This window comes from Lissotriton vulgaris, chromosome 1_1 (assembly GCF_964263255.1).
Source record: "Lissotriton vulgaris chromosome 1_1, aLisVul1.2, whole genome shotgun sequence".
Taxonomy (NCBI): domain Eukaryota; kingdom Metazoa; phylum Chordata; class Amphibia; order Caudata; family Salamandridae; genus Lissotriton; species Lissotriton vulgaris.
Window position 1 is genome coordinate 1,428,712,480 of NC_141685.1, and position 25,254 is coordinate 1,428,737,733.

The window sequence follows — 25,254 nt, forward strand, 5'->3', positions numbered from 1 at the left end:
TTTCAGAAAATATATGTTATTTAATTAATGAAATATTTATAAATAAACAGTTAAAAAACTGTAGAAATTCAGTAAAAAAAATAGGTATAACTACTATTACACTTAAAAAAATTAACATTTAAAAATCCTTTGAAATTCACTGAAAAAAACATAGGTTTCAGAGACGTTATAGTTAGAAATTAGCATTTAAAAAAGCTTTGAAATTCACTGATAAAACCATAGGTTTCAGAGACGTTATTGTTAGAAATTAACATTTAAAAAAGCCTTAGAAATACACAGAAAAAAACATAGGTTTCAGGGGTGTGATAGTTAGCTGGACATTTCACTCATACAAAATCATAGAAATTCTCCTGATGTATTTAGTTCTGCTAATTGTAACTCGCGCACCCGCAATGCACTGCTGATGATGTCACATATTACATCATTCATGACATGGTCAGTGACATCACTGATGACATCACTGATGACATCTCAAATGACATCACTGATGACATCATCCACGTGACAATCTGATACACCTCATCATACACTAGTATAACCTTTCATCACTTACTGTAAAATACAGAGTACCATATTTGAAACCATTGACACACCAATACCAGTTACTACATACCCACTCACTGATTCCCACGTCTACACACACAACTACCCATTCAACAACCGAATCACTTATACATGCAGTCACTAATTAATAGAACACTATCAAATGCACTTATACACATATATAGACATTGACACATCAGCAGTCATCTTAGTCGGTTATGCAGACATTTACTCTCTACATATTTAAATTTCAAACTAAACCACATTCACGGGATGATGTCATCAGTGGTGTCATCAGTGATGTCATTTGAGATGTCATCAGTGATGTCACTGACCATGTCATGAATGATGTAATATGTGACATTATCAGCAGTGCATTGCAGGTGGTGAATTTCTATGATTTTGTACGAGCGAAATGTCCAGCTAACTGTAATACCCCTGAAACCTATGTTTTTTTCAGTGAATATATATATATATTTACACACACACACACACACACACACGCACACACACACACACACACACACACACATATATATATATATATATATATATATATATATATATATCGAGTCCAAAAGCCCCTCACGCAACATGAAGAACCAGGCACACACTCAGGATCGTTTTCTAGCCAGCAGATTTATTGGAAACGGCATGATGCATTTCGGAGTAGTTCCTTCGTCAGATGCCTTTTTCCCGACTGAAAAGTGCTGTCGGAAGTCCAACTTAAAAGATGCCTGCTTTGCTATGATAGGCTCAACGACCAGGTGCAAGCGGCGGGGATTTGAGAGTCTGTAGTAAGTACTTCCCCTTGTGGGTGGAGCTCTCCTTTCCACCTCCTGCACCTATGTCTCAGGCATCCTCTGCCGGCCCCACAATCCATCACCCTGCCGCTTCAAAGCTCCTAGGGAAGTCCCGAACTGGAGTCAACAGGTAAGGAAGCGGCGGCGAAGCAGCGTTTCCAGTCCATGAAAACACACCACAAGATTGCCACTTTCGCTGCCTCGCTGCTTGTAGGGTGGGGCGCCCTGGTGCATAGTGGCCACGCACCTAAACATCGAGTCCAAAAGCCCCTCACGCAACATGAAGAACCAGGCACACACTCAGGATCGTTTTCTAGCCAGCAGATTTATTGGAAACGGCATGATGCATTTCGGAGTAGTTCCTTCGTCAGATGCCTTTTTCCCGACTGAAAAGTGCTGTCGGAAGTCCAACTTAAAAGATGCCTGCTTTGCTATGATAGGCTCAACGACCAGGTGCAAGCGGCGGGGATTTGAGAGTCTGTAGTAAGTACTTCCCCTTGTGGGTGGAGCTCTCCTTTCCACCTCCTGCACCTATGTCTCAGGCATCCTCTGCCGGCCCCACAATCCATCACCCTGCCGCTTCAAAGCTCCTAGGGAAGTCCCGAACTGGAGTCAACAGGTAAGGAAGCGGCGGCGAAGCAGCGTTTCCAGTCCATGAAAACACACCACAAGATTGCCACTTTCGCTGCCTCGCTGCTTGTAGGGTGGGGCGCCCTGGTGCATAGTGGCCACGCACCTAAACATCGAGTCCAAAAGCCCCTCACGCAACATGAAGAACCAGGCACACACTCAGGATCGTTTTCTAGCCAGCAGATTTATTGGAAACGGCATGATGCATTTCGGAGTAGTTCCTTCGTCAGATGCCTTTTTCCCGACTGAAAAGTGCTGTCGGAAGTCCAACTTAAAAGATGCCTGCTTTGCTATGATAGGCTCAACGACCAGGTGCAAGCGGCGGGGATTTGAGAGTCTGTAGTAAGTACTTCCCCTTGTGGGTGGAGCTCTCCTTTCCACCTCCTGCACCTATGTCTCAGGCATCCTCTGCCGGCCCCACAATCCATCACCCTGCCGCTTCAAAGCTCCTAGGGAAGTCCCGAACTGGAGTCAACAGGTAAGGAAGCGGCGGCGAAGCAGCGTTTCCAGTCCATGAAAACACACCACAAGATTGCCACTTTCGCTGCCTCGCTGCTTGTAGGGTGGGGCGCCCTGGTGCATAGTGGCCACGCACCTAAACATCGAGTCCAAAAGCCCCTCACGCAACATGAAGAACCAGGCACACACTCAGGATCGTTTTCTAGCCAGCAGATTTATTGGAAACGGCATGATGCATTTCGGAGTAGTTCCTTCGTCAGATGCCTTTTTCCCGACTGAAAAGTGCTGTCGGAAGTCCAACTTAAAAGATGCCTGCTTTGCTATGATAGGCTCAACGACCAGGTGCAAGCGGCGGTCGCCAGTAGGTATATATAGTTAGGATTTTTCTGAATAGGGATTTCTGAAAATTCTATGTTGAATAACTTTGGCGTTGAAGGACGGAAGTGGCTGAAATTTTCAGGATAATGGCACATTTTGTTTCTGAGCGTCTCCTGAAAGTTTGGGGGGGTTTCGTGAAGTGGGGGCTGAGAAAAATGGGGGTCCCAAAACGTGTTTTTAACATTGAGTTTTCCATAGGGCGGTTGGACTCACTTTTAGCTCGAACGGCTGAATGGATTTCTATGAAACTTGGCAAAATTGTAGGGACTGGTAGTCCGATGTGCCTTTGCTAGGTCTCAAGATATGTGCTCCTGTGGATTTTGAGTATTTTAGGTTCAAAAAAATATATATATCTGTGACAGCGTCCCGTTTAGCGCCCCGGTTCGCGTACCAGACGCGTAACAGAACTTTGCGAGGAGAAGTGGATTGGCTCCTGGGTGACTGTGAACATTCTAAACAGTTCGGTGCGGCCGCCATCTTGTCTCTCGGTAGGATCGAGAGACAAGAGGTGGAAATAAATGAAGGGGGAAATGAATAAAAGGGGGCAAGGTAGACCCCTCCTGACCCCCTAGGATTGATGTGGGGGCTATTAAAGGGCCCTGCAGGGCAAAAAAATAAAAAATATATTTTTTTTCGATTTTTCGCGGTGGAAGCGCTACCCGGTACGCGAACCGGGTAGCTTACCGGTAGCGTAATGGGAGTCCGCCATCTTGTGTTAAGGTCTAATTTGGACACAAGATGGATGATAAACAATGCTGGGATTGTGTAAAAGGGGGCAAGGGAGACATATCCTGACCCCCTAGGTTTTGTGAGGGTGGATGAGGATGCCCATATATGCCCAAAAAAAAAATATAAAATTTTCCCGCGGTTAGCGCCCAGTGCGCGAACCGGGTAGCGCTCCGGAAAGCGTAAATCGTGAAAATTAGTAAAAAAAAAGTTACATTTAAAATGTATTTAGAGTGATCATAGTTAGGGTACCTTTGAAAAGAGCTTTTGGGTCTGTGGAAGACTTAGGTACTTATAAGTAGGTACCAATACACAGTCTTAAATTCTGGATGAAAACTCTGTTCCCCTCATCTGAGAAGTGCACACCATCTCCTCTGTAGATATCTTGCATGTAGTAACGCAAGTTATTGTTATAGATGGAGCCCATTCCATGGTCTCTCATGTAAGCTGAAACAGACTTATTTACATGCTTCCTCGCTTTCTCAATTTGTGGACAAAATTGATTGGACCACCTCCATTTCTGTCTTTGGCATATATTTGAACATACCAAGGCAGTTTGAGGAAAAAGTGCCATCAATTGCTCAAAGGTGTCCTTTAAAAGCATTTCCAGACCTACCCCAGTCAAAGTGCCAAAATCATTTCCTCCACAGTGCACTATTATGAGGTCAGGGTTTGGCAAATGCAAAAAGGTTTTCACCAATGGTATCAATTGGTGACATCTCAATCCTCTCTGGCCAATCCAGTTGATTTCCACATTTTGTAAATTGAGGTTGTGTAAATTTCTGTTATCAGCATACCTTTGAGCCCAGTGGATGTAGCTATGTCCAATAATCCAGACAGAAAACATGGTGAGAGGAGGTTCTGCTGCAGTCAGATGAAGTGTGGGAATGAAATGGCAGTTGAAACAGTAGGAGTTTGTAATGAAAACAACAGTGGAGTTTCAGTGCTAATGATTCAGTAGCAGTGATTGGTGGATTTTGATTGCTGAAAACAGAAAGTTAGGGTGCATGGATGTGTTCTTTGAAAGATGTAATTCGAATGGTTAAGAAAACATCATTTTAAGAAACATTGCACTGGATAAGCAGGTGTACTGAGAGTTCAGAGTTCAGTTGAAACATTGTTGTGTGAACTTTTAAACATGAAAGGTCTGTCAGGAGGTAGTTGCTATGGAAAAAAGGCAGAAAGGGCAGAGGGGGGAAGGGTGTTGATTTGAAAAAAGTGAGGGAAGAGTTTTGATTGGGTGACATAAAAGATATGTGTGATGAATTAGAGCATTTCTGTGCCATTGTTGGTTGCAGCCTCTGGAGTGCATACCCTTTGCTCTGCTAAAGAAAAATTGGTGTGTGTATGAGACTGTTTTGAAATTCAAAAAGCATTTGCTAAGGTGAGAAAAGATTAATTTAATTTAGATAGAGACTAGTATGCTTTAGGGAGAAAATTAGGAAGAAAGTTGTGTATTTAAAATGTTGCTTTGTGTCAAGTGTTTTACAAAAAGATTTTGTTTCTTTGAGAAATTGTAATTGGAGATAATGTGAAGTATTAGTACTAACAGGGTGTGCTTGTACATAGGAGCTGTGTTGTGTTTTTCAAATTATGACTTGAAAATCGTTTTTAAGGAAAAGGAATGCTTTTAAAATTTATGACAAGGAAAAAATGGTGTCTGCTTCTTTAAACAAATATTTCACTTGCCCCATGATTCAGGGAGAATAATTTGCTTACTTGATGTGTTTAAAAACGTTTCTTGAAGTCATTTAGGTTTCTTGATATGTACTGCTAGAGTTTCATAGCCAGCATGGGGCATATTTACAAGGCCTTTGAGCCACTTTCACGTCATTTTCCCCAAAACGGTGTTGGATCTAGCCCTGATCTCTTGACTGGGTGAGAGCTTTCTGTTTAATTCAGAGACTCTGTCCCTCACCACCCCTTGTTGTAAATAGAGTTTCATAGCCAGCATGGGGCATATTTACAAGGCCTTTCAGTCACTTTCACGTCATTTTCCCCATGTTAAAAATGACGCAAAAGTGGTGCAAGGGCCTTGTAAATACGCCCTCATGTGTGTTAGGACATTTTAAGTCACTTCCCCATGAATCAGGGAGAATAATTTGCTTACTTGATGTGTTTAAAAACGTTTCTCAAAGTCATTTAGGTTTCTTGATATGTACTGCTAGAGTTTCATAGCCAGCATGGGGCATATTTACAAGGACTTTGAGCCACTTTCACGTTATTTTCCCCATGTTAAAAGTGACGCAAAAGTGGTGCAAGGGCCTTGTAAATACGCCCTCATGTGTGTTAGGGCATTTTAAGTCACTTCCCCATGAATCTGGGAGAATAATTTGCTTACTTGATGTGTTTAAATACATTTCTTGAAGTCATTTAGGCTTCTTGATATGTGCTGCTAGAGTTTCATAGCCAGCATGGGGCATATTTATAAGCCTTTGAGTCACTTTCACATCATTTTCCCCATGTTAATAGTGACGCAAAAGTGGTGCAAGGGCCTTGTAAATACGCCCCCATGTGTGTTAGGCCATTTTAAGTCACTTCCCCCATGAATCTGGGAGAATAATTTACTTACTTGATGTGTTTTAAAAATGTGTTTTTTGACTTAAAATGGCTCAAAGGCTTTGTAAATATGCCCCATGCTGGCTATGAAACTCTAGCAGTACATATTCTGAAACCTAAGTGACTTCAAGAAACAATTTTAAACACATCCAGTAAGCAAATTATTGTAGAAGCATTCCATTCCATTGCTACTATTTGTGGGTTTTAAATTTGTCTATGCTGCTAAATTACTGTAGGTAGAATTGACAACTAGTGTGTTAATTGTTTGCTTACTGTTATTGGTTTACTGTTTGGTAATAGTGGTTAATAACATTTTTTTTTTAAATTTACCACAGATTCAACTCAAGATCTTTTGAAAAATTCAAAAATGCCCTCAAGGCAAAGAAAAAGAAAAGAAGCAAAGCGACTTACACCCCACCTTAGTAAACCTTTGCAGCAGTCCTCTACAATAAAAACTTGTCAAGTCACCAAAAAAACTTCGGGTAAGACAACAAAATCTTTTTTAAGAAACATTTGCAGACGAAAAAGTATCACTACAGAACATGTTTTAGTCCAGAAGAAGAGAGCCAATTTAAACGGGAAGGAAAGGCCCCATAAAAAATGTTACTGCTAGAGCAGGAGATAACTCTGTGCATGGTAGTAGAAGGAAAAATCTGTTTAGGGACGTTCGTAGACGAATGTTCCGCAACAGGATAATTGGCAATTTGTTAAAAAATATTAAGAAAGGTCAACAGAAAGTGGCTTTTTATAAGAGAAAGAAAAATGTAGAGAAAAATATTGATCAGGCTTTCGAAATTAAGCGAAAGTTATTTATTTTGATAATCAATAGAATTAGGAAACTAAACAGGGCAATTTACGATTTCAAATCAAATAGTAGATGGAAGAGAACAGTTAATCGTAGTAATTTTTGTGAAGTAGTTTTTTCAGGAGAATGGATGCATAGTTCAAGTTGTGAGGCATTTTTTAATGAGGAGAGTTATTTCCAGGACAATGATTTGGTGCATGCAGTTGACACCAGTGGTCGAGCATATGAGGTGAAAGACGGTTGTGCGGTTGAAAAAGAAAAACTTGTGTCAACAGAGGCAGAAGAGGTGTTAGGTAATGAAGTTTTAGGAAGACGTCCTAAGGGACCAGTGTACACCTGGAAGTGTAGTAGTATTTGCAGTGTGCGACAGGATTCCATCAATTTGGTTTGTGATTTTGTATGGACATTTAATAAGAAAAGTTTAAAACAGAAAATGAAGTTGTTGCAAGAATTAGATCCTTGCAGAGTGAGAGAAGTGACAGGTTTGCATGGTCATTCACTGGCTTGTCTTTCCAGGAGAGTATGCCAGAGTGTTTTTCATCATTTCAGGATGCTAGCAGTGCATCATAATAAAGTGAGGAAATTAGTTAGAATGTTGTATTATGCTAAGAGTCCAGCAATTATGCTTAAACAATTGAGCACTGCTCTTTTGCATGGTTCTGAAGTAGATGTGAAGAATATTTGTGAAGAAATTGAGTTTTGTTACTTTGCTAGTAAAGAGAACAATGTTGAAATTGACCCAGTGGAGGAAGGTAATGTGGAAGAGAGTGTACAGATTTCCAGTACAGATAAGTTTCACAAGGAAATTTCCATGTTTACGGTGAAATCAAGTGAGAGGCCTAATTTCACTTGTGTGTGTTGTCGACGGACTTATTATAAGAATCAGACTAAGTTAGTGGATTTATATACAAAAAGTGAAATGGAAAACAATAGTGAATGGAAGGATTTTGCAACATACTTGATAGTAGAAAATTATTTTGATTTGGGATCAGATCAACGTATGTGTACTTATTGTTTTAACAAATTAAATCAAAGCCGGATGCCTGCTAGAGCGGTTCATAATAATCTGGAATTGGTTGACATTCCTTCTGAACTGAAGGATTTAAATACTTATGAATCTATTTTGATTCAAAGTGTCCATCCTTTTCAGGCTATTGTTCGAATGGAGCCTAAGACAGGGAAATTGCCTCCTTCAGATTTACAGAGAGGATTAAAGGGAAGCGTTGTTTATCTGCCTCTAGATTTAAAGAAAAATATTAATACAATTGGTGTAGACAAAGTGGAAGAGGAACCTCTGGTTATCCTAGTTAATGGGGTTCCGACAAAGAGTAAGAAAATCTGGCAAGATTTAGTGGATGTTAAGAAAGTCAAAAAGGCAACGTTGTATTTGATGAAAAACAATGAGTACTACAAGAATGTATGTGTTGCTGAAGACAAACTAAGTGAAGAAGAGGACAGCGATTTGTGTGCTGGACAAATAGAGAAAATAGATGCCTCTAAAAATGAAGAAATATATGAACATTATAGTGTTCATCCTTTGCATTCTAAAGAAGTCATGGGGAATGCTATTGAATTGTTTCAAATGAAACAAGCCAAAGGGAGTCCCATTAGTGTTTGGGAGGAAAGTTTGGAAGCTCTGTGTTTCCCACAGTTATTTCCAACAGGTCGAGGAGGAAGATATGATGAGCGACCTGATCAAATTCCTGCTTCTGAATACCGGACTTTACGATTGTATGCAGAAGATCCTAGGTTTCGTCAATGCATTCCCTATTTGTTTCATCTACTGTATGAAAGTGATCTGTCTGGACTGTCTTATGCAGTGAACCACATCCTGAAAAGTGGTGTACAGCTGCAAAATATCTCGGCAAGGGAGTTTATGGATAAAGTCAATGTGCAAGACAGTATTTTGGATTCTCACCTGATTAATCTCATGGCATGTCAGCGTGGTACTAATGAGTATTGGTACCGTTGTCATGGTGACTTAAAATGTATGCTGAGGAACTTAGGAACTCCCACATGGTTCCTCACTCTCAGCTGTGCCGAGTATGGCTGGGAAGACTTACTTGAATTTCCACGAGAGGCAAATGGAAACATTGAAAATATCGAATTCAAGACACCCGGAGAACTGTGCTCTTTGGATCCAGTCAATGTATGCAGGTACTTCAATCATAGATTTGAAGCTATGATGTCTTTCATTACGAACAAGAAAAATCCACCTCTTGGAGAGGTGTTGGATTTCTTCTGGAGAAAGGAGTATCAAGCAAGAGGTGCTCCTCATATACATATGCTGCTATGGATCAAAGATGCACCCAAATTTGGAACAGATCCGGATGACTTAGTGATGAGTTTCATAGAACAGTATTCTACATGTGCTGTTCCAAAGACAAAGGAAGACAAAAGTTTAAGAGAACAAGTTTTACGCTTTCAAAACCATTGTTGTGGAAAGTACTGTCGTCGTAAATTCAGAAACAAGAACAAGTTCTATACAAAATGTCGTTTTGGGTTTCCACGATCAGTGATATCTAAAGGAAGAGTGAACAATTTGATGTCTTCTCTGCGACATAATGTGATGAGGAAATCCCCCAAAAATACATACAATTTAAAAAGAAACGAAGAGTCCAAGTACATCAACGACTGCAACCCAGTGATTTTGTCCATGTGGAATGCAAACATGGATATACAGTTTGTGGCTGACAACTGTATGGCTGTGGCTCGGTATGTGACGTCTTATATCACAAAAAAAGAAAAGACAGAACTGAAGGATATGTGGGATGACATTTCACATGAAAAGAGCCTCAGTAAGAAGTTGTACAGTTTCAGTCTAAAGATGTTGTGGCATCGAGAAATCGGAGCATACGAATGTTCTGATCGGTTATCTTCAGCAAGTCTCTATGCCAAATCTAGGAGTATAATTTGGGTGAGTCTTGGTCTTGCTGCAACACGTAATCGAGTTCTGAAACCTGTACGGGAAATTGAGTATTTGGCGGAGAAGGAGCCAAACAGTACAGATATTTTGAAGACCAACATGTTGGATACATATTATCCAAATAGAAGCAGTCACCTCGAGAATGTTTGTCTGTATGAGGTTCTACAAAATTACATATTCAAGAGGAACATCAAAGAAGATATTGATAAAGGAGTTTATGCTGTAATTGGAAGTGAGGGATGTCTGGTCAAGCAAAGAAAATGCCAATTGGTAAATCATCGAAAATTGAGTTCGAATCTCCTGAAAGAAAAGAGTTTTTCTATTTAGCTCTTTTGCAACTTTTCAAGCCTTGGCGTGCAGAAGAGGAACTGCTTGGAGATTTCCTCTGTTATTAAGATTCTTTCAATGCAGCCAAGGAGTCCATAGAATGTCCTGTTTTTCCACAATATCTAGAAATGTTGAATGCAGAAATCGAGCAGGAAGCAACAATTGCAGCCGAGATTGCTAGAGACAGTTCTCAGGACAGTCAGAGTTCCACTTCATTGAATCAGGATCCACTAGGAGGACCACTTATCGAAAACGAAGCTGCCACTGCCATGATTGAAGTGGAAAGAGCCATGGAACAAGCTCAGGAGGATGCGGTTAACTTAGAAGATTTGGAAAGACAACTCAACGTTGAGCAGAGGAAAATATATGACAAAGTTACCAACAAAATTGATCATGGATTAAGTCATGAGAAGAAAGAGTGCTCATGTACGTCGTTGAAGCCTGTCCGACTGTACGTGAGTGGAGAAGCAGGAACTGGAAAAAGTTTCCTCATTAAAGCAATTTCATGTTATTTGCAGAAAAGGACTGAGTCATCGCTGTCTTGTGTTGTCACCGCTCCAAATGGACTGGCAGCACATAACATTAAAGATATTACTTTGCATCGTCTACTGATGCTGCCAGTGGAGCAAGATAACAAATTACAATACCACAAGTTATCTGGAGATGCTTGTTGTGAAGTTTCAAGAGTCCTAAAGAAGATGAAACTTCTTATCATTGACGAAGTAAGCATGGTTTCCAATGTCATGCTTGCCTTTGTGCATTTGAGAATACAAGAAGTTCCTAAAACAGAGTATGATGTGTTATTTGGTGGCAAACACATCATTGTTTTCGGTGATCTTCTGCAGCTGACACCAGTGAAAGCACAACCAGTGTTTAAACTACTTACCCATGAAGATACCAGGAAGTGCCTAGGGAGCATTGGCAACGTTAATATATGGTTAAACTTCAATTATGCTGAACTGCATGAAAATATGCGTCAGGCGAAGGATGAAGATTATAAGAATATTCTACAAGATGTTAGAATCGGAAAAGTGACCGAGCATGGGAAGGAAGCTTTACGTGCACGCTTATTGTCAAATTTGTATCCAGATGAAGACGTTCTGCCAGAGAATATTTTTCAGAAAATTACTGAGAAGAAATCTGGGATATGTTTGATGCCAACTCTGCAAGAATGTTCCATCTTCAACAAAAAAATGTTGAATTTAGAAAACCAAGACATAGTGAAACTGGAAGCTATTGACAGAATTGAGCATATGGGAGCAACAATTTTTTTGTCTGAAAATTTGAAATCTAAATTGGATTCATTAGAGAAGACTATATCTAAAACTGCGGGTTTTGAAAAGACTCTGAATGTGTGCTTAAATTGCCATATCATTTTGAGAAGGAATTTAAATGTTGAAAGAGGTCTGGTAAATGGATCAATGGGTAATCTTGTTGATTTTGAGAAATACAGAAATAGAGATGGAATTGAATTTATAAAAATTAAATTTGATGGCATTGAGGATGTACAGCAAATTGGTCGTTGCTCTGCTAGGTTTTTGCTTGTTAAAGACTTATATGTTCGCCGTAAGCAGTTTCCTGTTTGCTTGGCATATGCGGTGACAATCCATAAATCGCAAGGTTTAAGTGTAGACAGTGCTTTGGTGAATATTGGCAGTTCTGTGTTCAAGGAGGGTATGGCTTATGTGGCATTATCACGAGTCAGAACTTTATCTGGATTGTACTTGATTGAGTGTGATGAGACAAACATTTGTGCAGATCTAGATTGTGTTAAGGAATACAATAGGTTAAGAAGAGAGTATGCGCCACATTTGCCTCAATATCCTTTGTTTGAAAAACGTGTGGTAGGCCGGAAATGAAGAAATGTAACCAATAGTAGGGAGGTTGTAGCAAAAACACGAAAACTCGATGAACCCGAAATTGTAAGCAGGAAGAAAATGGATGCTGTTCAAGATGTTGTTGGTTTTCAATTTGAAAATAGTTCTGGTGTCAACTGCTATGCTAATGTAGTGGTTAATGTTGTCTTTTCTCTAGAAACATTAAAAGAACAGATTGTGGTCAATTCGGATAAAAGATTTAGCTGTTTGTTAAATTCTGTGTTAGAGAAATGTAGCACTGATAGAAGAAAAATAGAAAGTGTGTCTGAAATTCGAAATCTCTTAGACAAATGTTCAGGTCAAACGCAATTCTCTCAAAATATTCAGCAGGATTGTCAGGAGTTTTTAATGTATATGCTTGATGTTTTGCAAGATGAAGGTGTAGATGTAGATTATCTGTTTGGCCTTTCTTATCAATGGCAGCATGACTGCGAGAACTGTAGGCTATCAAGTACTACTAGTGTAGACTCAGAAAGATTTATATATTTAACTTTGCCTGACAGTAAATCAGTATCCTTTAATAAGCTAGTAAAAGCAGCCCATCAAAACATGGAGTGTAGCCAATGTAAGTCTGCAATGCTGTCCACATTATTTATACGAAGTTATGGCCAGTATGTCATTTTAATGTTCCAACGATGTAGGTCTGATGGAACTAAATTGACAACTTTAATTAAAAATGTTGTGGCTTCGTAGTTGTCAATATCAGGAAGGACTTTTGTAACTGCAGCAATTATATATCATGACGGTCCTTCAACAACTTCAGGACATTACACAGCGTATTTAAAATCTAGAAACGGCTGGTCATTCCGCAATGATTCTGTTTTAACTTTCAAAAAACGTTTACCGTTTGACTTAAAAAATTCTTACCTAGTGTTTTTACAACCAAACGTTTAGGGAAGGAAAGTGGCCTACGAAGATTGGAGCAGTTGATAAATTTTAGTCTGCTGTTTTAAATTGCTTTGTGAATTAGAGTGATCATAATAAATAAAAATGTAAAGTAGTCATAGAGGTACATAACTGGCCTATAATGATTCAAAGAGTTGATATGATTTACGCTGTTGTTTTAAATTGCTTTGTTAGTAACTGAGATCAAGAGAATGAAAAAATTGGAAAAGTCATAGAGGTAGTGTAAGTGTGCCTCATAGTAAGTGGTATCAATGTTATAGGAAATGTGAAACATGAGTAAACTAGAAGGGGAGATGTTATTAGTACAAGATTGTGAAAGTGATTTTGGACGTTTTCTTTCTGAAAGTCGGGGAAAAAGAAAATGACGGTATTTGCTTTGAGGAATTAGAAGAGTTTAAAATGGCTCTTACATGATTTGGCCTTGAGGAGAAGTGTGGTAGAGAGCAAAAAGTAATTTATTGTTTCTAACATATTACTCAAAAAGAAAAGCTTTTCTTTCAGAAAGTGGCGGGCATGGATTTTATAGAGCACAACAGAGTATAAGCTGTTCATAGCATATCATTCGACGTCATGGAAAGTAAGTGTACTTTTGATGAGTTCTGATTTCTGATTTGTTATATTATATGGGTTTTTTAAACACAATCATTTTGATTGTGTTTTTTTCCCCCGCTGTTATATGATGAATAACTTCAACTCACTGTTTTTAGTGAAATTTGATATATTCTGAGAACAGCAAAAATAAACCATTTAATATGTATAATTAATTCTATATTTTGTATTGTGATTTTTAATTTGTACTCATCTTGTCTCATGCTCACTTGTCTTTTACTACCTTATATCAATTTTCTTTACATACTCACATTGCCTTTTGTTTTATTCTCTTTCACCCTTGTTCTCTAACTCCACTTATCTTTCAACCTTTGTTTCCTTATTCCAACTCTGCTTTTTTCTTTTCTCTCATGCACCATTTTCTAGCTTTTAGACCCTCTGCTTCGCTTCTCTTTTCCATCTTTTCTCCCTTTTGTTTTCGAAATTAAATATTTTTGGGTTCTCCTTTTTTGTTGCAATCAGTTAGTATAACTCACCTTCACTCATTTATCTTTCTTTGTTGCTTCACTCAGTCTGTATCTGACACTCTTTCCTTCACTTTCTCTGTCCCCTCTCTCCCTCACTCTCTTTTCCTTATTCACCCTTTCCTTATTTAGTTTACCCTACTCACATTCTTTTAGTATCTTACACATCTTCAGTTTATTTTTCTCTTCTATCCTTCTTTTCTGTCACTGAATCTATCCTCCTTTTTATTCACTTAGTAATTTACTCTATTTCTATTTCTTTTTGACTCTGTCTGTCTTTCACCTTTACTTTATTTTCCTTTCTGAATGTTTATCTCTAACTTTATTTCTTTGTAAAATTGTATGATTTTCAACCTTATGCCTTGTCTTTTCTATTTTTTAAATACATGTTTTAATATTTTTCAAATTTTTGTTCTTTCTTTCACAGATTGAAAGTAAAAAAATCATAAGTGATGGAGTTAACAACAACTATAAAGTAAGTATTTAGTACTTTTTCCCTTACATCTCTATCACATTCAACTTCTATTACTTCCACTGCTTTATTTCCTTAACCCTCAGTTTCCTTCCTTTGCTTTTTCCCTCATTCCTTTTCAATTACTTACTTACTCCACTCCTTCCACTCCTTTTGTCAGTCCCTCTGTTCTCACAGTTCCTCACTCCTTTTCACTCAGTCCGTCTCTCTTACTCTCACTGTCTCTGTCTCTTCACTCTTTTACTAGTTGTTCATTATGCTTTCTCCCTGTAGTTCAAGCACACTATCTTATTTACATTTTTTTGCTGCTTCAAATATTCTTTTTCTATCACTTCTTCTTTTCTTCTTTCTGTTTTTTCTCTCTGTCATTCCACATGTTTTAACCTTATTCACTATCATACACCTTGTTTTAATCCTATTTACTTTCACTCACAGTTTTTTTAACACCTTCCCTCAGGGTTGTTGTTTTAGTCTGGTTCTATCCCTACCTCTTACTCCACATCCTTTACTCTCTTTCTTTTTAATTTGAAGATTCATTCACATTCTCCAAGTAACTCTTGTTTATTATTCTTCAACTCTCTTTTTTTCTTTCACTTCCTTTTCTATTTTTTTTTTCTCAATTTTTTCCTCTTACATCTTTTCTTTGTATAATTATCTACTATACAGTATCTCTGTGTTACTCCCTATTGCTGTCTTTCTTTTAACATTATTCTCTCTGTCTCCTTCCCTTATATTCACTCTTTATTTTTTTTTGGTTCGCTTCCGGTTCGCGTACCGGCGCGCGAACCAGGAAGCGAATAAAAAAAAAGAGATTGCCAGAGTGCTAAACATTTTAGCAATTTTTTATAAATGGGAGGTAGTTCTGAAAATAACTTTTTTTATTGTTTTTGTTGATTTATATTTGTTTTATTATTTTTCTTAACATTTTTTTTTGTATTTTTTGAACAATTTTTTTTTTTTTTGTTTTTTTGAGGGGGAACAACGAAAAACAGGCATTAGAAAAGGCTCAACAGGGGCAAAACATTTTTTTACTTTTTGGGGCGTTTTGAGCACTTGTGGTTTTCATATGCTCTGTTCATTAAATTGACACTCCTCTCCCCATAACAAAGTAGTCCCCCACAATAAATACACACTAGCTTTATGTGTGCAAAATTGTTCTGAATACTGGGGACTGTCTCCCTCGCCTCTGGTCCCGATAGACTTTCCTGCGTTGAGGTGCTGGCCACAGGAGTTGGTGGATTTTCGCGGAGGTGACGCACCTCAGCCACACTGTAATTAATTGGATGCCACCTCTGCATGTGGCGGTGCATAGTATAGTTTCCGTAACTATACTTTTTATCTGTGCCTCGGGACAGAACTCCTTTGCAAATGAGGCCTGTCACATGTCGGGCATTGACCTTTTTTTGGCCTTGAGGGAAAGAAAAAAATTGCCAAATAAAATTGTCTTTGTGGTGGGATTGCCGGGGCTGTTCAGGCAAGAATTGTCTCTGCTGTACCTCCTCTTCCTCTTCTTCCTCCTCTTCTTCCTCCTCTTCCTCAGGGTTGGGAAGGAACTGTGTAGGTGGTCCTTCCTTCCTAGGAGGTTGTGGTGGTGGTGGGGGTCCACCAGCTGCAGCTACTACTGATGCCATCACTGAATAATGAAAAACAGGTCTTCCTCTCACAAAGTTGAAAGTCAGAGTGAGAAAAAAGGTGGGGGCTTTCATCATTCTAAACCAATGAAAAGTTTTATTTTCAGGTCACATGACCTGTTACGCTTACGTTACGTGTCCCGCTACGCACCCGGAGCGCTTCCGGGGTGCTGCACTTTGTGCCTCGGTTCGCGCTCCAGAGCACTTCCGAGTGCGCTAACGCGGCGCGTCATAAGACGCATTACCCGGCAACGCGATACATCGCGCTTACGCGATGCGTCACGATGTTGCGCTAAGGGAACGTTTCCCGGTGCACGGAGCGGGTCGCGGCACCAAATTGAGCTAACAGGAAGCTACCCGGTGCGCGGACCGGTAGCGAAACAAAAAAAAAATATATATATATATACATAAAAAAATTATATTAAAAACATATAAAATATATTTTTCCTTTAAAAAGAAGAATACATTTTACAGCTTTTGATATTTGCTATTAAAAAACCATTGAAATTCACTGAAAAAACCATAGGTTATAGACCATATATAGTTAGGAATTAGCATTTACAAAACCTTGAAAATTCACTGAAAAAACCATAGGTTATAGACCATATATAGTTAGGAATTAGCATTTACAAAACCTTATTTTACTCACACAAAACCATTGAAATTCGCATATATAGTTAGTTGCACTAACTATATATCGCGCACCCGCAATCCACTGCTGATGATGTCACATATTACATCATTCATGACATGGTCAGTGACATCACTGATGACATCACTGAAGACAACTCAAATGACATCACTGACAACATCACTGATGACATCATTCATGTGATAATACGATGAACCTCTTCAGACTCTAATATAACCTTAGATACACTCAGTGTAAACAGACACTCAAAGATTGTCACTCATCCATGGAGTTACTCATACACCTAGTCAGTCATGCAAAGAATCAATCACACCTCCATTTCCTCAACTATACAGTTATACACACCTTACTTATTCAAACATATTCTAACACATATTTACTCTCTTATACAATCACTGATACAAGTTTTCAATGATCCATGCAGCCACTCACACATTCACTAGCTCTTATACACAGTAATTTATATATGTCAACTCTCACATGTACTGTGTTTTACATATGTACTTACTTTGACATGTAGCACTGAGATATCCATTCACTCACCAATACACTCATGCACACAGTCAACCACCCATACAGCTGTTTCCACATGCAGTTTTGAACCCATACATCTAGTGAATCAACTGTTCACACATCTATGCACAGAGTCACACACCTCCCAGCCACACACACACACACACACTCACTCTCCCATACAAATACTTGGGCAACCAATCAATAACCCATATAGTTACTCATATAGCTACCGATCAACACATGCAGCAGTTTACAGAACAACAGATATAATGATGCACAAATTAAGACAGTTTAGTCACTAACCCATGCACTCAGTGAGACACATTTAATCACTCTCTCATACAGTCAGTCATGCACCTACTAAATCCTTCATCCAGATACTTATACATCCACTAATTCTTCAATATGTAAGACATAGTTTATCTTTACAGAAACATACAGTCACTGGATGTTGTCATCAGTGATGTCATTTGAGTTGTCATCAGTGATGTCATCAGTGATGTCACTGACCATGTCATGAATGATGTAATATACTCAGACGTGAGTCCCAGGCTCTCCACACCACTGGAGTCAAGCTATCCAGGCTGATGAAGGCTGATAGCCAGAAACCGGTCCTTGGATGCTTGATTCCGGTCTGGGAAAGACATGGCTTGGTAGTTCGGACTGGACTGTTCCCATGAGGCACAGGGTCAGAGCTGATTTGCATATAGCCAGTCTCTAACCCAGGGTGGTGTGGAGGGCAAAAAAACGATCGATTTAGGCCCAGATCCTTGTACTGGGGTGAATGTATGACATTGTTCTACATTCTGTCCATCAACTGTGTTTTTTGCAATTTTCACCCCGAGTGTGCGGGGTATACTCAGACGTGAGTCCTAGGCTCTCCACACCACTGGAGTCAAGCTATCCAGGCTGATGAAGGCTGATAGCCAGAAACCGGTCCTTGGATGCTTGATTCCTGTCTGGGAAAGACATGGCTTGGTAGTTCGGACTGGACTGTTCCTATGAGGCACAGGGTCAGAGCTGATTTGCATATAGCCAGTGTCTAACCCAGGGTGGTGTGGAGTGCAAAAAATAGATGGATTTAGGCCCAGATCCTTGTACTGGGGTGAATGTATGACATTGTTCTACATTCTGTCCATCAACGGTGTTTTTTGCAATTTTCACCCCGAGTGTGCTGGGTATACTCAGACGTGAGTCCCAGGCTCTCCACACCACTGGAGTCAAGCTATCCAGGCTGATGAAGGCTGATAGCCAGAAACCGGTCCTTGGATGCTTGATTCCGGTCTGTGAAAGACATGGCTTGGTAGTTCGGACTGGACTGTTCCCATGAGGCACAGGGTCAGAGCTGATTTGCATATAGCCAGTGTCTAACCCAGGGTGGTGTGGAGTGCAAAAAATAGATGGATTTAGGCCCAGATCCTTGTACTGGGGTGAATGTATGACATTGTTCTACATTCTGTCCATCAACTGTGTTTTTTGCAATTTTCACCCCGAGGGTGCTGGGTATACTCAGACGTGAGTCCCAGGCTCTACACACCACTGGAGTCAAGCTATCCAGGCTGATGAAGGATGATAGCCAGAAACCGGTCCTTGGATGCTTGATTCCGGTCTGGGAAAGACATGGCTTGGTAGTTCGGACTGGACTGTTCCCATGAGGCACAGGGTCAGAGCTGATTTGCATATAGCCAGTGTCTAACCCAGGGTGGTGTGGAGTGCAAAAAAAACGATGGATTGAGGCCCAGATCCTTGTACTGGGGTGAATGTATGACATTGTTCTACATTCTGTCCATCAACTGTGTTTTTTGCAATTTTTACCCCGAGTGTGCTGGGTATACTCAGACGTGAGTCCCAGGCTCTCCACACCACTGGGGTCAAGCTATCCAGGCTGATGAAGGCTGATAGCCAGAAACCGGTCCTTGGATGCTTGATTTCGGTCTGGGAAAGACATGGCTTGGTAGTTCGGACTGGACTGTTCCCATGAGGCACAGGGTCAGAGCTGATTTGCATATAGCCAGTGTCTAACCCAGGGTGGTGTGGAGTGCAAAAAAAACGATGGATTTAGGCCCAGATCCTTGTACTGGGGTGAATGTATGACATTGTTCTACATTCTGTCCATCAACTGTGTTTTTTGCAATTTTCACCCCGAGTGTGCTGGGTATACTCAGACGTGAGTCCCAGGCTCTCCACACCACTGGAGTCAAGCTATCCAGGCTGATGAAGGCTGATAGCCAGAAACCGGTCCTTGGATGCTTGATTCCGGTCTGGGAAAGACATGGCTTGGTAGTTCGGACTGGACTGTTCCCATGAGGCACAGGGTCAGAGCTGATTTGCATATAGCCAGTGTCTAACCCAGGGTGGTGTGGAGTGCAAAAAAACGATGGATTTAGGCCCAGATCCTTGTACTGGGGTGAATGTATGGCATTGTTCTACATTCTGTCCATCAACTGTGTTTTTTGTAATATGTGACATCATCAGCAGTGGATTGCGGGTGCGCGATATATAATTAGTGCAACTAACTATATATGCGAATTTCAATGGTTTTGTGTGAGTAAAATAAGGTTTTGTAAATGCTAATTCCTAACTATATATGGTCTATAGCCTATGGTTTTTTCAGTGAATTTTCAAGGTTTTGTAAATGCTAATTCCTAACTATATATGTATTTATGTATGTATGTAGGTGTACTTATAGAGCGCGGTCCTGTCACCCAAAGGGCATCCTGGCGCTTGAACTTCGGGCGGTCACACTTTTCACTGCTCAAACATTTCTAGGAAAGAGATACGTTTTTAACGCTTTCCTGAACAGGAAGTATTCCCTGTGGCTTCTCTTTTTTTTTAAATTCTTTTTATTGAAGGATTTTAAATATTTTCCACCCTCTGGAACACAGAGGGGGCGTGGAACAAATAAACAATACTACATAACCATGGAATATTCACACAATACATCTCCATATATCATAGACATAGAATAAAGTAAAACTTATTCTTCAAAACAAAATATAACATCAGTCGCTGTTGAGATTAGCTCAATATCCTAAAGCTTATATATTGATGATGATATCCTTTATATGCATTAAATATACGCTAGATATTATCGATTATATACAGTTTATATACAAATACAAATTATATACATTTTCTATATACATCATCCTTCTTCCTTCCATTTCGTTATAGCCTCCCATATTTTCAAGCCTAGTTTCCTCGAATTTTTCCCCCTTCTTGAGTAGATTGCTCTTTCTAAATTATGTATACTCAGCAACCTGGCTAGCCATTGATGAAATGATGGTGCCGTTTGATCTAACCATGCAGATGCTATGCATAGTCTATACACTGCCATAGCAATAAAAATACAGTATTTCCCTGCTTCATCTTCATTACTACCATCTGCCCCTAGTAATATAGTCACAGGTGTTAAGTTAGCAACTAGTTTTAATGCCCTTTGTAAGAACATTTCTATTTCCTTAAGTAATATGGCTAAGTTTGGACATGTTGCAAACATATGAATAGCATCTGCATTTGCACTCATACACCTAGGACAATGTATGCCAGTTGTCGCTCCCCATTGTGCTAGTTTAGCCGGGGTATAATAAAGCCAGTACAAGGTCTTGTATTGATGTGCCTGTAGTGATGCAGAGCACAAAATATTTATCCCTAAGTCTAATGAGTCTTTGAAACATTCTTGTTCTATACCCAACTTCGTTGACCAAATTTCCCCCCATTTGGCTATGTCATCTGATCTGTGCTCATTTAGCTCTGCGTAGAGCCTTTTAATAGTGCAATCTACTCCACTCTCTATTATTTCTAGTATATTGTTTTTTTCAAATCCTCTCGTCCCCCCTCTTTTATTTTGTAGGAAACTTCTTACTTGTAAGTACTTAAAGAAATGACTTCTTGGCAAATTAAATTTTTTCTGTATTACTCCAAATTGTTTCATCCCTTGTGTCCCCATAATGTCCCCCAGTTTTATTACTCCTTTTCGATACCACTCTCTATATATTGAATCAGAAAATATATCTCCCGGAAATGCCCTATTCTCATATATCCTCGTATATCTATTGAATTTTCCCAAACCAAACTTTTTCATAAACGCCTTCCATAACTTATGAGCTCCCAGCATAGTCTTAAAGCGTGTTCTTTTAAAATATGCCGTGTCAAAGTTTTTCAAAAAAATATTTTTGGTTTCTTCACCCATCAAAATACCATATATTGCTAATGACCCCAGATGATCCTCTCCTTCTGCTTCGGCTCCACCTATTAATCCCATCATATACTGTAGAGCAGCGGCCCAATAATAAAGCTTGATATCTGGTAATGCCCAACCTCCTCTTTCACGTGGAAGTGCCAGGAATCTCGCCGCCCTTCTAGTTTTGCCTTTGGACCATATAAACTTGTTAATCATGTTCTCAATCTTTTTAAACCAGACATTGTCAAACCATAGGGGAATTGTTCGAAAAAGGTATAGAAATTTTGGCACAATTAGCATTTTTATAATGTTTACTCTTCCAACCAAAGTAAGATGGAGATTGTTCAATCTATCCAGCTCACCCCCTACTTTCTGTATAATAGGATCAATATTTAGTTCTACTACTTTTTCTAAAGCTGAGGTTATAGTTATTCCCAAGTATGTTCCCGTCAGCGCCACCCTAGAGTCCTGACATAGAGCCTTGTTATTTTTTATAATTTGTGTTTTTCCGGTGTTCAAAGAGTACCCAGACACTTTCCCAAATTCTTTTGCCTCTTCTTCACATATCTTATAGCCTCTGTGGGTGAAGATGTTATAACCGCCACGTCATCAGCGTACGCCAGGATCTTGCACTCCCCCCTGAGTGTGACAATTGGGGAAATATGCCTATTTAGCTCCAGTTTTCTAATTAGCGGATCTAAATATATAGCAAACAGCAACGGGGAGCATGGACAGCCCTGCCTTGTGCCCCTATCGATTTTTACTTTGTCCGTTAACCCCGCATTAATTCTAATTGCAGCGCTCGGGTCTCTATATAATGTCTTTATCGCTGTCAAAAAGCCACTGCCAAATCCCAATTTTTCCAAAACGCTCCATAGGTATACCCATGATACACAGTCGAAAGCTTTTTCAGCATCCAGTAATAATACCGCAAATGGATCCCCGTTAGCCTCTGTCATGTCCATAAGGGTAATTAATTTCCTTACATGGTGCGTGGTCCCCCGACCTGGTATAAAACCATGCTGAGTAGTAGTAACTAACGGTGTTATTACACTGGCAAATCTGATTGCCAGTGCCTTTGAGTAAATCTTTGTGTCTGTATTCATGAGAGTGATTGGTCTGTATGACCCCGGGTCAGTCGGTATTTTTCCTTTTTTAAGGATAACCACAATTTCAGCCTCAGACCAGGTATTCGGTATTGAGCATCCCTTCTGTGCCTGTTTAAAAGTGTAAAGCATATCTCCTGCTAACTCCTCCCAAAACACCTTATAAAATTCTAACGGGATTTTATCTGGGCCAGCAGCCTTCCCTGATGGTAAACTCTTCATAGCTGCTTTTACTTCCTCTAATTCTAACAAGGTGTCTATCCTCTGATTCTCTGTTTCATCCAACTGTCCCCCCTCATAGTAATTCAGGTACTCCATTATGTCTTCAGGATTTTTTATTTGACTCTCAGAATAAAGCTTCGTATAAAAATTTCTGAAGACTTCCCTTATTTCTTGTATATTATTTACCATCATCCCTGAGGTATCTTTTATTGCTTTTATCTCACCCAGAGATGTCTTCTGTCTGGTTCTAGCTGCTAACATTTTGCCAACTCTTTCATTCAGCTCATAGCAGTTCTCTCTATTCACTGTATATTGTTTCGCAGCCCTTTCTGCTATGTACTCTTCTGCTGCCGTTCTTATTTTTACAAGTTTCATATATGAGAGGTCTACTGGGTCTCCATTATCAGTTTGTTCTGTCCTATTGGTTAATTCTTCCTCTGCCGACAACAGCTCCCTCTTTATCCGATCGGATCTTTCTTTTTCCTCTTTCCTTTTTCTAGCCCCAAAGCTGATAGTCTCACCCCTTACTCCGGCCTTAAAACAATCCCACACTATCCCAACCGATGCTGTATGTCTATTTATATTCAAAAATTCGACTATCCATTTCTTCATATGCTGAATATATGCATCCTCCACGAGCAATGCCCTTTCGAATGTCCACTCAGAAGCCTTCCTTACCGCTTTCATACCCTTCAAGGTGACAATAAGGGGATTATGATCCGAAAAGAGCCTTGGTATTCTTTCAATCTCTGCCCCATCAATGCGTTGGGTACTAATTAAAAAATAATCCAATCTAACGCTTAACCTATGGGGCGCTGAATAGTATGTGTAACCATCTTGTCCTGGGTTGAGAGTATCCCATACATCTAGTACTCCATTATTCCTAGCTAGGTTATAGACTGCTTTAAAAACTCTTTTCTTCCTCCCTTTGTATTTAACTGGAGGTCCTAGCCCCAACCCCAAGCCTCCTGCTCCATTAATGTTAAAATCGCCACCTATCAGTATAAAGGGTGCCCAAGTTGCCAACTCAATGTCAATTTCTTCAAAGATCTCCGGATCATCCCCTGTAGACCCATAAATAGACCCCAGAGTGACCCATGTTTCTCCAACCATACACTCTACTAGAACCCATCTACCCCATACATCCTCCCATTTTTTTCTAGTGCATATATTTCTTTGTTTTGCCATCACAGCGACACCCCTATTCCTAGTGTCCTGCCTAGAGTGTGCCATAACCGTCAGTCCTAACTGATCTAAGAGCCTAATTTCAGATACCTGTATATGGGTTTCTTGCAGTATTAAAAAATCCAATCTTAGGTTTTTGATCAAGGCTGCTGCCTTCTGCCTTTTTACCCTGTCATTAAGGCCACATACATTCCATGTCATAATACGAGTACTCATCCTTGGTTTTTAACAAATATAGCCATAGATTTAATTATTTTTAAAAAAAAGAACTTAACACATTTTGTTGCCACGGCTTTATACATCACAAATATTTCTTCCATTTTATTAGTCTTCTTATTCCATAGTGTCTCTTGTATACTATATTTCCAAATTCCTCTGTGTTCCTTGCCCTCCCTGTGCCCCCCACCCTTGACCCCCACCCCAACTAACCCACCCCCCCTACAGGCAAATAGGTCCAAAGGACCTATGTGTGACAGCTGTGTCTGCTTGGATCCCGTGCCCCCCGCCGCCCCCCGCACCTGTTGTCTACTGTCCATTGGCAGAAAAAGATGTGCAACTTATTAATATCTTTCTACAAATTATGTACAACAGAATACTAAACTGCTCTGTTTCTGCTTCTGCTTCCCAAGGCTATACCCTAAATCCTGCTATCTTTTGCCAGTAAATCTACCACCAATTCGCTATCGGCGTGTGCTTGAGATTGTGAATGAGTCTGTGAATTCTTTTCTTTGAGCCATGCCAAAAATTCAGCTGCCCTGATTTCCGAGTGGAAAATTTTGAATTGGCCATCTCTTACCACCTTCAATCTGCTAGGGAACATTAGGTATGCCTCACATCCAGTTCTCTGAAACGGAGTTATTAGTTCCCGCAATCTCCACCTACGCTCTACCGTTGTGTGGCAGAAGTCTGGTCTAGCGAAAAATTCTACCTCCTGATATCTGCATTTTGTCTGTGGCCTTGCTTTCGCCATTATCTCTTCTCTCAGCAAATAATTGCCCACATATATTAGGATTGCTCTAGGTTTACTTGAGCCAGCCCCCTTCCTCTGTATAAATGGGAATCTGTGAGCACGTTGGATTTCTGACTCCCAATCCCAGCCTTTTATATCTGGAAGTGCCCCCTTAAGGAGTTCTATTGTGTAGGCTCTAACGTCTTTTCCTTCTCTTCCTTCCGGAATACCTAGGAGTCTGACATTATTCCTCCTCTGCCTGTTCTCGAAATCTTCAAGCTTCCATAACACATCACTATTAGTTTTTTCTTGATCTTGTCTAAATT